Genomic DNA, 14,593 nt, shown 5'->3' with positions numbered 1-14,593 from the left:
CAGAGTTGCTGAGTACTTACCCTATGTACGAATAGCTGTTGATTAAATGAAGTATCTAATGGGAGAAAGGGTATTTTATGTTTCTCATGGTTTTACTTAAGTTTCAGGGGTTGTTATCGGTTTTGTAAAGTGTGTTAAAAGCATTTCAGAGTACAGGATCTGTAATGTTTAGTTTAGTGATCTTAAATGTAAGTTCAAACAAAAAGTTACAAATTGCCTGACACTAAATTTAAATTTATAGCAGAAAATGTGATCTGTATGTTATAGTTTTAAAATAAGAGCATCAGGCCTATCACTTAAATATCTTTGTGCTTAAGACAGTGAAAACAGCCCCAGAGTATCTCAAATGGAAAAATGAATTGCTGGTGTGCTTTATTGAGATACCTAAGAAAGAACACAATCTGATGGGAAATCTTTCTGGAAATCCAGTAGTGACTGATTTTCTGGAGGCAGCACAGTGTTTTGTAAGGACCTTGAAAATACTGACCCACTGAGAACATGAAGGATTGTCTGCCAAACATCTTTTTCACTCTATTTTCTTTTATTTTCCTGGTAGATCACGCTCTATATTCATAACCAGAAGGAACAGGAAGAATCTCCTGACTCCCTGAACTTCAAGGATATCACTATGTTGTATTGGGTGAGTTTAAACTAGACAAGACTTTTCTTTCTGAAACACTTTTAGAAAGGTAAATATAATTCAAACTATTCTTTTATTGTAGAGGAATACTTTAGTCAAATTAATCTCATGCCAATAACATTTCAGCCCTACCGTAATGTGATCTTTTGGATACATATTTGATTGCAAGTATGTATGTATGCATGTTTTGATGTGTGTGTATAGATAGGTATTCATATGCATAACTGTAGCTAAACGTTACTAGTAATTTTTAGATATCGACATATTTTGATTTATTAGCCCTGGAAATAATACTGTGGAAATATGCTGGTTTCAAGGAAATCTCTCAGGTGAAAGTGATGAAGAAGGAAGGAGAAGTGATATGCTTGGAGCAGCCAGTATATTGCTAATTATTTGCCAGGATGTGGAAGACCCAGTTAATATTACTGTTTAACCTACTGAGAAAAATGACTTGAAAATGAGATCCTAGTTGCTGAATTCTTAAGTCAGATGGCTCATTTGGCATTGAATGACAAGTACTTCTGAAACATGGTGCAGTGTCAGAGTCTGAGAGGCAGTTACAGCAAGAGAGAGCATAATTCGATAACCTGTTTAGGTTATGGATTGAATAAGTAAAAGACGTTACATTCCTGCTTTCAGCTGAGGGTGCTCTTGTGTAATATGATGATATGCTTACTTTGGGGCTAGTAAACATGAACGTTCTTCCTGAGTACCTTTCAGGTACTTATTTTCTTGTCGCTCTTTTCTTTATTTTGCTGTGCTCTGTTGTGAGAAATGGTGACCATATCATAGCTGAACCTGAAAGCATAATGTAGTTGCTGCAGAACTAGTGCAATCTTTGATTTATTTTTTCAGCTTCTATAGCTAATTATTACAGGACTAAGCCAGTACAAATATGATTAATTAAATTTTGTGTCCAAGTGCACAGTCAGCAAAATAAAACAGACATCAGTTTACTCCCAGCCTAGACATTGCAATATTTTTTTACATACCACATAGAAGAAGCGAGCGATTTGGTAGCCCATCTTGCCCCCTAAGGCAGAGTCCTGGCTTGTTGTCACAAAGCATGCCTGTGGGCCTTCCAAACATCATTTATTTGTGAGAAAGAGAGCTACAATCTGGTGAGATGATTAAAATTCTGCAGATCCACAGCTGACACCTTTTTGACCCAGATCTGAAGTTCAGGCTTGGAAGTACTTGAGTCCCTTGAAATTTTAAGTTATGCTTCATGGAGTTGCTGTTTATATAATTCATAGGCTAAGCGTGATCATATCGTTGCTGAATTGCTGAACGCCAGTGTGTGTGAATCAGCCATCTGCTGTCAGGGCTGAGTCTTGTATCTCCCTGGCCAGTGACAGTGGAGGTCATTAAACCACGATGGCTCTCACTCAGATGGGCATGGTTTGAGGTAATAACATGGCCGTGTCAAAAAAAAAAAGTCACTTTTCTTCAGCCTACGTATAGTAATGACATTTGAAGGACTGAAGTGGATGAAAGTGGAGTTGGAATAGGGGAATGGAGACGCACAGAGATGTAAAAGGGTTGGATATGTGAGAGGAGCAACGTCTGGCTTTTGTAGCAGGGTTTTTGAGTTAATTATGGGACCAGATGAGGAATGGAGAAACCATGTACACAGGAGAGGAGCAGCCTTCAGGATTTGGAAGGGAACCTGCATGTAGTAGGTGGGCTTTCTTTTTAGAGAACCTTAGAGTGGTAAGGTAAATGAGATATAAAATGCATGCAGTCTTATTTTATTTTGTCAAGACTTGTGTACCTTGTGCACTTCCTAAGTGGAGAGTGATTGGGCTCTTTTGTAACTCCTACAAAGCTTCTGTGTGCTTTGCTCCAACGGCCGAACGTCCTAGAAACCCAGAATACTCGCCAGGTTAGATCTTTGTGTTAAGCCTGCTGTGAAGTTTGATCAGGATGTGGGTTAGTGCTAATCACAGGATCCTGCGCCACTTTGCTCTGCCAGATCCTGTTTCTTTGGAGGTGTGGTAATCAATACCAAAAAGTCAAATGCAGAAACAAAGGAAAATACATGACAGGGAGATAACTGAGCCAAACCAAAGGAAACTTAGAAGGTAGTGAGGACAGGACACAACTTTGTGTACAGCAGGGGGAATTCGGCCATGCTAGTTCCTGCTAATTGCTGCCGGGCTGTTGAGAGCCTCTGAAGTCAAGGTCACACTGAAACTTGAAAATCAGGACTGAAATGTCTTGCACACCTTGAGGAATACATTTAGTCTTTATTCCAAAAGCGGTATTGCCAAACAGGGAGAAAGAACATAAATCCTCATTCAGTCTGTAATATGGTAGTAGGAAAGTGTGAAGTTGTAATTGCCTTCTCTACTTTGATTTTTCCTTGTTGTGAGGTGGTGAGGTTTTTTTTTAGGTATTAATTCCTTATTTAGTAATTAATTCTGCCCCTCACCCCCCCCGTTTCCCTTTGAAGCCCTGGTTTAGAAACGATACCCCGCAGGTCTGCATGAGCAAGAGCAGTAGGGCTGTGCGCTGGAGGCGGCCGGCGTACCTCTGTCGGATCTGCAGGTAAAGCTGAAAATGGCTGCGATCACTTTTATGCTTTCTGTCTGTCCCCCTTTGTTCCTTCTCCCTCCCGCTTTCCCTCGTGCTCACTTGCTCTCTCTTTAGTTTAACACAGTTGAACAGCAGTGAAGTGTAAAATGTGCTTTTGCCAAGGTCAGTTTCTTGTGATTACTCGCCTGTGGCAACTTATGCCAGTTGCAACAGACTGAGTCTCAGCAGTCCACAAAGTCACACTGGTGCTTATGCAGAGGACACCCAGTGTAGGTTATAGTAACCGTAGACTGGAATAGCCTGCAATGCTGCTGAATTTTAGCAGCTTTATTTAACTCTTCCCATCTAGCTTGCACTTGCTTCAGTGGTTTGGAGCCTGTTCCACGAAGCGGTAAGATTGTCCTGTTCTCTGGGGACCCTCGAGGAGGTTTTTGCAAAGACTAAGTTCTTGTTGTTAGAGGTTGTTTGCTTTCTTGTAGTGGATTGCCCAAATTTCAGGACGTATTCATAGGAGAAAATATAATAAAGCATCACTGAGGCATTGCATCTTCTAAATGTTATATATTTTTGTTGGCTTGCTTTTGGAGAAAATCCTATCAAATACTGCTCTATTGAAAATGATATAAGACAGAGGAGAAAATTGATATTTACATAACAAGAAACGTTATGGAAAAGTTTAAGAAGTTGCTTATTAAAGCAAGAATGCAGAAGATAGTGAAACAGTCTTTATACCCCTCTTTAAATGTTGTATACACTCATAAGCATGAAACAATTTTTTTTTTATTAGAACCTAATAATGGTTTTGACTACTGTGACTGAGGAAGGAGTGTGAAATTCAAGAACATCTGCTTTTGGAGACATGAATTGTTGGATCCCATTGTGCTTGGGTACCACTAGATGGGAGGTACCCCAGCTTTCATTCCCCTTTCTCGTGTATGAGCAAACTTATCCCTTCATGGAAAACTACTATATTTAGAACAAAAAAGTGTGAACTTCTGATATTATTTTGCTTATTTGTATTATAATTGACAAAATACGTAATTTTTATTTTGTAAGTATTTACTTCTGTAAGAAGCATTTAGCTCTTCAGCTCTCTGATACTGATTTTGGGTTACCTGTCTATCACTACTGACTACTAGGGAGGCAGTGAGTTGTTTAGATGATCAGCTGAAGGGCTAGAGCTGAACTTGAGTGACCTTTGAAATTCAGTTAAGTGCAAAATTTCATTGCTTAAAATGGATTATGCATTTGATTCATTTTGAAACCATGCACTTCTATATTAAACACCGCTCTCTCGTGTCTGGCATTGGAATGATTGTTGGACACAAGTAAAATAATGGGTCAACAACTGAGTCTTGATCTTGTAGACACCTGTGCACAAAGCACACAAGAAAATTCCTGTTGAGCTCAGTGTAACTGCCCACAAAACAAGGTGAGGACTGAGAAGTCATTTGAAGAAGAAGGGTCCATCATGTATTTTCTGTTTAATCTTGCTTCCAGGCTTACGTAAATTGTGTGTGTGTATATATATATATTTATATATATCTTTTTTCTTTGAGGCAGATGTCACTTGTTGCTTTTTTGCATACGTAGAAGGCAATGGAATGAATCTTTTGTTGCAAGTATGTTTTGGACTGACATTTGCTTATCCGATTCTATTGCTATTCCAGCCCCTACTCCTTTGCTTTTAATAACATTTTTATGGGCTCAGCTCTTACGGAAGAATATGCTGTGGTAGCTCTGTTCTGACTTTGGGAAGATTGAACCGTCTGCTTGTCTTTAAGGTTTGAAATGCATGGTGGAAATGAGCATTGTTGCGTGTGTGTGTGTGCTGCGGTATACAGGCTTGTAGCACGTGTCGAGGTGCAAGGCGTCTTCTGATTGTTTTAGAGGGACAGTGGAAACACATGTTACCCTTATGAAGAAAGTAGTACCAGGAGAAGCGCAGCTGAGGTCTTCAGCCAGCTGAGAAACGAACAAAAGGGTGTTCTTGGGTGTGATAATACGGAAGAGTTGCATCGTCTGTGCTCACCAGAATTTATCCTATTCATTTCTTTTGATCTTAAGGAACTTGAGAGAAGGAAGGAACTACTCAGCAGGTTTTCTGGAACATTCCTAAAGACATTTCTGCAGCGGGCTGCTGCTGATGCATGCTTAGAGGATTTCCTCATCAGTATGTCTAGCACAAGCAAAAGGTTGACAGTTGAGATCGAAGAAGCCTGCACAAAACCTTGAACTCACTCAAATCTGTGTGCAGAGCTCCTAAACAGTTTTAAAAAAATTCATTAGAACTTTGCTATTTCTCAAGTTCTTGCTTCCTTGATTTTGGATGGTAGCAGAAATACTTTGCTATGCACAGGAAGGTGTATATGTGTGTATATATATATATATAATTTTTTTTTTCTTCTGGGCTAGTGAGAATCAAGAGCTCTTGAAGTCTTGCAAAATTTGCAGCCTATTTTTTTTCTTTTAACTCATGGGTTGAGATGTGAAAACTTGTTAAGGGAGTTATCCATATAATTTCTGGTAGTTTGAAAGGGAGCCCTCTGAGTCAGTGTCCTAGTCAGCTTTGAAACGTTTACTGTGCTAATTCAGCTGCAATGGAAATAAGCATTTTAACATATGGATAAACTTCCACCTTTGTAATGCATCTGCAGTTTGTGAGTATCACAAGAGGTTTGTGTTGTACAGCAAAACACCTCTCTCTTGAACTCTTAGCGTTTATCTTGCTTGGTTTGGGAGCAGTAGTAATATCCCCTCTTAGCATTCAGTTCACCTTGAGACATAGGGGGTATCTGAGAACTTGGAGCCAGGTAAAGAGAAGTCAATACACTTAGAAAGAGAAAATGCTCTCAAGTCCAGTATGAAAGATGTTTATTCCAAACGAAGGCCTGTGTGATTTGAGTAGCTCCGTAATAGTTATCACCCTTACATCCTTGGAAGATGAAAGGGAAACCAGTTGATAAATCGTGTTTTTGTGTTTCCTCTTTTAATAGGAAGGTTATTTTTAAGCTTCTAACAGCTTTTAATAAATGCTGGTTTTCCATCTCAGTTATGACAAGACAGCATCATCCTGATGGTTTCCTTCTTATCGGATAGGCAAAATTCAACAATTGAGTGAACATAGGAGGCAGGGTTTCTTATGGTTTGTTACTTACAGCTTTGACACCTGAATCACTGCAAGGACTAGGACAGTCTATAACGTGACTTCAGCTTCCACATGGGAAATATTGGCTAATAATTTCCTGCCTCTTGGGTGCATGTGAAGATTAATTTCACAGAACGAGTGAAGTATTTATTAATAAATGGCCATTCTTGGGATGTCACTTACTTGTTCATAGCAGTGACACGGGTAATATATTGCTCCTGAGAGGAATGTAGATGAGCACATAAAACAAAAGACACACATTTGAGTAATTTTCATCATCCTCCCTGAAAGCATGTGTATTCAGTAGTGTCCATGTTAGTACTTAACTGTTCTGATGATTTTAAACTGCTAAAGAAGAAATACCGCCAAATATGAAGGAAGAACCCAAGGTCATGCTCACTTTTTCTGCTTTCAGGTTGCACCTACAAGAGCACTTAATAATCTTTCTTTCAAGCAGCATCCATTTTAAATCCAGCTAAATTTTAGAAATTTAACGTTGTTGCGTGTTTTCTGCGGTGCAAGTACGAGGTATGATTAAATTGTGAAGTGTTAACAGAAGTGTGGCTAATTTTTTTAATTCTTTATTTTTTGTAAAACAGTTACATAAAATATTTTGCCAATCCTTTTCCAGTGTCAGAACTGTCATTTGGTCTGTGATGGGAGATGTGGGAAAATGAGCATTACTGTACATTTCTTTCAGTGGGCAACTTGAAGGATATGACTGAACAGCAAGGTCATACAGGGTTTTGAAGGAGTTTTAGATGCTTTTATTATTTTTTTAGCTCCCTGATGGAAAAAAAAAAAAGCCTCTGGATCTATATGTATATTTTTTGTTTCTTTATATGTTTAGACTTCTGTATTCTACTATAAATATTAAAAATAATCTTATGATAAATATCCTTTGGGCTTAAATTGGAATTGCTTCACAGAGCCTCTGTTTTTGGATGTGAGTTGGAAGAAAAGAAATGTCGTAAATTTGAAGGCCAGGGGAGGAGAGTGCACTTGAAAACCTGATTTGCTATAAAAGCTCAGGCACAGAGGTGATTTTTGACAAGGTGCTGAGTGTCTGTCCTGCAGACATTGGTTCCTCTGTTGTTGTGTCATTGCACTGAGATAGTTTTTAGTGCTGTAGTCTAATTTACCTAAACGTTACATTTGGGAGAGGAGTGGGGAGGGTGGAAACAACAAGAACAATTTAGTAGCTTTACTAAATCTCAACTGATTTTAGAAATTTGTGTTATCTATGGTACTGGCAGTGCCTGAGTTGTGCCTTAATGAGTCTTTCGTCGTAATTTCAGCCAGAATGGTCTCTTTGCCTTTGCGCCCCGCAGTTGACATGAGAGTTTGCAGCTGTGTTGAATACAGCTTAGGAATGTGGTGTGGCATGCTAACTGTCCTCTGCAAGGTTTCACTGCCTGCAGGAGTTGCTGAAGGTTACTGGTGGTGGTTTTAAACCATTGTTACGAACACATATAACAGCACAATTCAGAACTGAAAAGATGTTGTTAATTTATGTTGTATTTTATATTTTGTAATTAAGATGAGAGTTAAGTTTCTATCTTATATTATTGATGGAGTTCTTTATCTCTCAGGAATTAAACCTGAAGCAATAACTTATGAGTCATACTCTTTGTCCCGCTTACAGACTAACTTGACTCATCAGTGATTTTTCTTCTGGCATGATTTGAGGGGAAAGCCATTTAATTTCTCGTGTGTGGTTTCTAATCATTATTGACTGTTGAAGAAAGACAGAGATGAAGACAGTCCAGCTAAACAGCTGATTTTATTTAGAATTGTGCTTCTAAAGAGTCACATCATACAATAAAATATTATGATTGCACAAGAGAGACTGTAAGATGCAGATCTCTCATTCTTTAGTGTCAGACAAGGATGAGTTGTAAGAACTCATTATTATGCTCATAATTCCTTACCTATTCGTTTCAGTAGTTTCCATATATATCTATATATATAAGATAATTAAAAAAAAAAAAACAACTTCATATGTGGAAAATGTTTCTTGCAGATAAACCCCAAAGCACAGAGCTTTGTTTTTTTAGATTTTATTTAAGCTACTCACAATCTAATGATAATTTGAATTTGTATACAAATTATACTGCTCGTGTGACTTTTGCCACACTTAATAATCCTTATTTTATTGGGTGACATTATTTTTAATGTTATACTTGTAGTATAACCAAATGCACAACATTGTTCAGTGCTAATTTTGTAGCAACTTGAAAAGCAAAGCTCGACTTCAGTACTGCTTTACAAGTTTACAAATGTATAATAATCTAGAATTAGCACATTAAAGCACTATAAGAAAAGTTTCTCTTATTAATAAGAGTAACCATATACCTTTTTCTGTATTAAACTGTTCCACACTAATTTTATTCCTATGTCCAAGATTTAAATACTTTTATGTCCTTTCTTGAATGTGTAAAAGCTTTTAACTAGTTTTCTCAAAATGTCAGTTTGTTTTTATCTGCCATGCGTTCATTAGCCCTGATGACAGAAATCTTTCTTACAAACAATAAATAATTTAATCTGTTTGATATTATAGAATCTCTCCTTCTTGCTATATGTTCATTTTCAGAACTTGACTAAAGGAATTTATTTCATGCAGTGCAACACTTCTTTCCTAATTATCTGTAAGGAAAACAGATATGGATGTGTCAGTTGTACAGTGATGGAGCTATGCAAGATATTTCTTTAAGAAATCAATATATATATTTTTTGCCATGTATGAAGACTCAAAATCCACACCTTCACTCCATGACCAATTAGTAGGTACTTTATCTTTTAGTAGAGAGTCACTTTAAAGTCACTTTACATCATTTATGCTGCAAAAATTGTTGGAGTGACTAGAGAAGAGAGAAATGTGTCATGTGTATGATACCTACAAGAACAGACGACAGGCAAATGAATATATCATGGGTAAGATGTGCAGATTCTCTCTGCAGGTAGGGGGGAATCCAGACTGTTCTCATGCATCCTGATGGCACTTGGTCGTTCATCTGTGGGGAACGAAACCCCCTTGGTTCTTATCTAGGTAAATCAGACTTCTTAAATTGCTGGTATCATTTTAAGACAAATATTTCTTGCCAGTTACACAGCGAATGGGAAAATTTTTAAGGAAGAAACAGAACTGAATGATAAATGTGACAAAAATATTTATTACAGGGCTTTTCACTGAAGAATAATCTCTGATGTGAGCGGCTCTTACTTCCAGGTGATGTTTGCCTCCTTTCAAACTGACCAAACAGCAATCCTTCCCTCAAAAACGTAAAGCAAAACTTGCTCTCGAATTCTTCGTTTCTGCTCCCTGCTGGAGTCATCCAGTTTTGTTGATCATGATGTAATCTGTTGCATAACCGGAGAATACGGAGCCTACTGCTACAGCCTGCTTCTTTCTTGGCACTGCCGGGAGGCTTCAAAGAGCGACTGTGCGTGTGAGGCGGCTGCTCTACCAGCAAGACCAAGAGGATCAAAGCATATGTTTAGAAACGAAAAACAACTCGAAGGAACGATGACCACATGACTGCCATCCGGAAAGTGAAAGTGCTCTCACAAAAATGAGCTATTTTGAAGTTTAGAATAATTATTTCAAATTTTATGGAGCCAGAAAAGATCAGGGAAATTCATAACGATCTTATTTTGTAGCTACTTGATAGGAGAAAATTTCTCATGTTTTGGATGATTGGATGTTTTGACAGTTGTATGCAGTTTAATTATTTTGTGCAGGACTTTTATGCTGCATCATGTTGCTTTCTTGGCTTTTTTTCTAGTGTTTGTAGTTAGTTTTTACCTAAAATCAGTAGAAAAATTACTTTGAAAGTAAGAAAAGAATTGCAGGAAATTTTTTATGTAGAATTTTTCTCTGAAGGTTGAACAGTTGTTTCAAGATCATGTTTAATGAGCTTGGGAAAAATACAGATTTTGTTCTTTAATTTCACAATAAATGGAAAGAATTTGTCTTCATAGTATCCCTAGACAGTTCAGATGAAAATGCCTGGTTTGTCAGGAAATACCTAATTTAAGACCATCTTAATTATCTTTCAGAGAATTTCATTAATCAAGTTTTCTTTATTATTCCTTGTTCTTTAGCTATGCTTTACATTATGATATACCACATGCTTAAACCGCTCCTTTTTCAATGTCAAATGTTCAATTTTTTCACTTTCAATACTGAATATTTTTATTTAAGCGTTTCCTGATGGCATTAATATTTACCTGTGCTGATGCAGTAAGTTGTCATAATGGGGATGTAGCCTTCTTTGCTTCGTGTTTTTGGTGAAAATGGGTATGATACACAAAATATTAAAAAGAAACCGCGTGGCTTTCACACGGTCAGCTTTATGGCACTGTTCTAGCTCCTGTTCCATTTGCTGTTTACCTTCATCCTGCTTTGTGTTTTCTGTTACAGGGAACATGATAGTAGTTTGCTTTTTCGTGCGCATCAAGTCTAGATGTGAACCTACTAGAGAGGCAGAGGAGTGAGTGTTGAAGATGGGTGAGCTTACTGCTCTCTCCTTGCCGTCCTTCTCTAGTCCTCTGCATGGTGAGCCAGTGCCTGTGCCTCTACTGTTGCAGCAGTTGGCACGTATGTAGTGTTTCTCATATGCTGTGAACCCTAAGAAAAACTGCAAAGCACAATGTGATCACTCTTGATAGACGCTCACTAAAGTGTAGCACCCTGATAAAGTGTATGGCACTCTTCCCACGCTTAACAAATCTGGGATTATTGTTTAACCAGGATTTGGAACTCCAGCGTCAGAAACACTCCTCCTCTCCTCTTATCCCCTCTTCTTTCTTTGATAAGCCCCACTGTGTATATGTGCAAAATTACATGCTCTGAGGAGAGTTTGTTCTGACGACTGCAGGAGGAAGCCACAGTTGGGATTTCTGCTTTCTTTCTGTGACCGCTTTGCCCTCGGTGGTGGTGCCTGTTCCTCCTCTGGCACTTCCTCCTGGTGCAGGGAGGAAGGGATGCTCTGTCACACCGGGCCCTCTTGAGACCACAGCTGCGAGACTCTTGCTTACATTTTAAAGAATATGAGCAACCTGTATCTTTTCAAAGATGTGCTAGCCAAATTCGGAAATTATCCTGAGGATTACACAAAAGGTGTTTTCCTTATCCAAAAACTACCCCGGACCCTTTCTTGGAAGCATCAGTCTTTGAAAGCTTTCCTTTAAAAAGTCTTTCTTTTTAACAAGAGCCAAATGAGATATTTTTCTTTGTCCTCCTTCATGAGCCAGCTGGCTGAAATTAAAATACTTTAACAATTAAGACTTAAGGCAGCATGACTCAGCATGAAAAAATTCAGATCAATGTTTAAAGCTTAGCAGAGTTATAAATAACTTCAGGGATGGACAGTGCTCTCAGCCCTGATGGTAAGGCTGAGGGGCAGCTGAGAATGTTTTCTACTGTGCGTTTACAAATTCGAATATAAAGCTCACTAAAGCTAACCAGAGGTAAAGATCAAATGTTCTTTAGTTTCTTTAGCTCTTGGGTGTTTTTGAGGTAAAATTCTGGCCGTGCTGAAATCTATGGAAGATTTAATAGGATAGGAGATAAAAATGTTATGGGTTTTCTTTTGCTTTCTTTTTCTTGGGTAGGAACTTTGTCAGAAAATGCTCAAAGTTCTCCTTTTTGCAGCTTTAGTCTTTAGCAGGAAGACAACGTGCTAGGTGAACGTGGTTTTCTTTTTTTTTATGCTATTTACTATGTCAGCTTCTTGTGAAAGAGCTGGATTTATCAGCCCTTTTGACATCGGTCTTTTCTGTCACTAGCTTTGAAATACTACCTGCACTGTAGAATGGCACTTAGGGTTTTAAATCTAAGCTTACTGCTAAATTCTTTTGCATCGCATTGTTCAATTGCTAGGTGTGTGTATAGTAGAAGAATAATACAAAATCATGTTTTCCTTTGGTTACATTTGTCCCTTGGTTTAAGTAAGCAGTGGTTGTTTTTCTTTACTAAACACAATCCTTGCACATTACACTTTTGAGCTGCTGTGCAATTTCCCTTAGACCTTCTAAACCGCTGCCTACCTTGCTGTTAAAATAAGAGGGCAATTTCTTGAAGACACCGCTGGAAAAATCAAGCATGCATTGATCTTGTTGAAGAAGGACCATCACCAGTTTACTAGTTGTGATAATAACATTATTCGGCATGTGTTAAATAGCCTCCCTTACTAGAAAAATAGATCAGTAGCAGTGAAGTTGTGGTGTTTAGTGGAAACTCTTCTCCTTTTTTTTTTTTTTTTGGGTCATTGAATTCTCAGCTTTTGAGAGCCTTTTGTACTCTGTTTTTATGTTGAGGGTATTTTTGACAGGGACTCAATGCTCATTGCTGTTGCAGTTACTATGGAGAAGCTTTCCAACAGGAAGGCTTATGCTGTGTTTTCTGAAGATGGTCAAAGACTGAATTTGCCCAACTTCCTCATAACTTGCAGTTACGAAGTTCATTTTGTAACAGTTGTCTTTAGACTAAAAATTCCTTTGGCTCATCTGCGCTTCCTTTTAGGCTTCGCAATCTGTAGTGTCCTAGTGGAAAAGATGAGAAGCAGAATGCAAAAGTAGTATATCCTGCTCATCACAAGAGGAATGAATGTGCTATTTTATGGCTGCCTTGGAAATGAGTTTATCTGAGATTTCTGGTGTATGCTGAGACGTGTCTGTTAGTTTTTCCACTTGTTGGGTATGATTTGCATTGAGAGGTCAATACCTTATGCAGGATGCTAGGCTGTGGTGTTCTCCTTGACGTCGTGGAACAGGAGCCTTTAAATAAGTTTGTTTCGATGTGAAACGCATCCTGGGTCTGATGCTGAATGGCAACAATGCATATGCTTTGATTCACATGTGGGATTTTTATTTTTTTTTCTGGTACCTTCTGTAGTTTTTCTTTGTATCTGATGCATTGAATACCACTTAAAGAGCTACCAGCATTAAGGTGCAGTTCAAAGTGGCAGAAAACCATATGAAGCTGAGAACTTTACCCAAAAATAGATTGTGAAAGGTTCTGAAAGCATTTTATTTTCATCTTCTCTGTTAGTGTCTTTGCTGATTGAACGCTTACTCTTAAGCCCACTGTTCTCAGACTGGTGAGGTTGTGTGATTTTTATTTTATTTTTTTTAAGCTCTCACCTCCTCCAGTGATAGGAAGGCGATGCTGTATCCTTTGAAGGGCCCCAAGGTTTGATAGCATTGTGCTGCAGTGCGGGCTTTCAAACTGATCCTCTTCAGTCCACTGTGATGTGAAGGATACAAGCCTTTTTCTCCTCGTCCTTTTATTTCTTTCAAATCATCTGTTAAATACCTGAGAATGAACACACTTTTGGGGAAAAGTTTTCCATATAATAAGGAAAGTTGGAGAAGAGGAGATTCAGAGAGGGAACTGTTTTCTAGGTTATGCCTGAAGGATTATTCCGATACTGCAGGAAAGACTTCATAACATGCAGCTAAGCCTCAAATCTCTTCAAACTCCTAACTGAACTTTCATCATTTATCTGTAAATACAAAGGTATTTTAAAGCCCTTTCAGATGGCTGGTGTCAGAATCTGAGCACGTGGGAGATGCTTTCTGGTCCTGTTTTTCTGAGGCATGATACAAGATGAGGAGGGAGTAAACTTTTGTAGAAGATCTTAAGGCTTCAAAAAATTGAAGCAGTAACAATGGTATTGGATAACATAAAAACTGCCTTGTCCAAGGTCACACTGCAGATAATTTTTAAGGGTTGGGATTATAATGAAGGTGTTGTGGTTTTTTTTTTCTGCTTTCTGCCCTTCCTAGCTGTAAAAATCTAAATGTTTTTCTTCCAAAATTTCAGTGCTGAAATCCCTGAGTTAAATCTGAAGCCATTCTTAAACTGCAGAGAAATTGTTTGCTGAACAGATGACAAAAAAACAACCCTGAGGACTGCTGTGTTTTGCTTCCTGTTCTTTTTTCTTTTCTTTTTGTGTCTCTGTCTCATAGAGCTTTGCAAGCCAAAGCTTGTGAACTCTTACTGAGGATAAAGGCTGAAGCTTCTTGTGTATAATCATGAGTGAGCTGACAGATAGACTCTATCAAAGTGACAGTTACTGTGTGTAAAAAATTAGTGATAGATGGGAAATATTTTGTCATTGAGTCTTGTCCAAATTGTGAACATTTTCAATTGGTGACCTTTTCCAGTTTAATTAGTGTAAATCTTAAAAGCACAGGATATCGTGATTACAGAAGACAAATGTTGTTCAATTATATTGCTGAGCTTGTCCCCTAAATTTGGT

General features: G+C 38.1%; 1 protein-coding gene across 1 annotated transcript in view; it reads left to right on the top strand.

The window, feature by feature from the left end:
• The first annotated feature begins 550 nt into the window (after positions 1-550).
• Positions 551-14,593, top strand: part of LDLRAD4 (low density lipoprotein receptor class A domain containing 4) — a 247,183-nt gene continuing 233,140 nt past the window's right edge. The window contains exon 1 of the mRNA XM_013179354.3: positions 551-640. The gene's annotated coding sequence lies outside the window, so the exon portion shown is untranslated. The remainder of the gene's footprint in view (positions 641-14,593) is intronic.

Source organism: Anser cygnoides, chromosome 2 (assembly GCF_040182565.1).
Source record: "Anser cygnoides isolate HZ-2024a breed goose chromosome 2, Taihu_goose_T2T_genome, whole genome shotgun sequence".
Lineage (NCBI taxonomy): Eukaryota > Metazoa > Chordata > Aves > Anseriformes > Anatidae > Anser > Anser cygnoides.
Note: the sequence above shows the minus strand (reverse complement) of the source record. Positions and strands in the feature narration are given on the sequence as shown.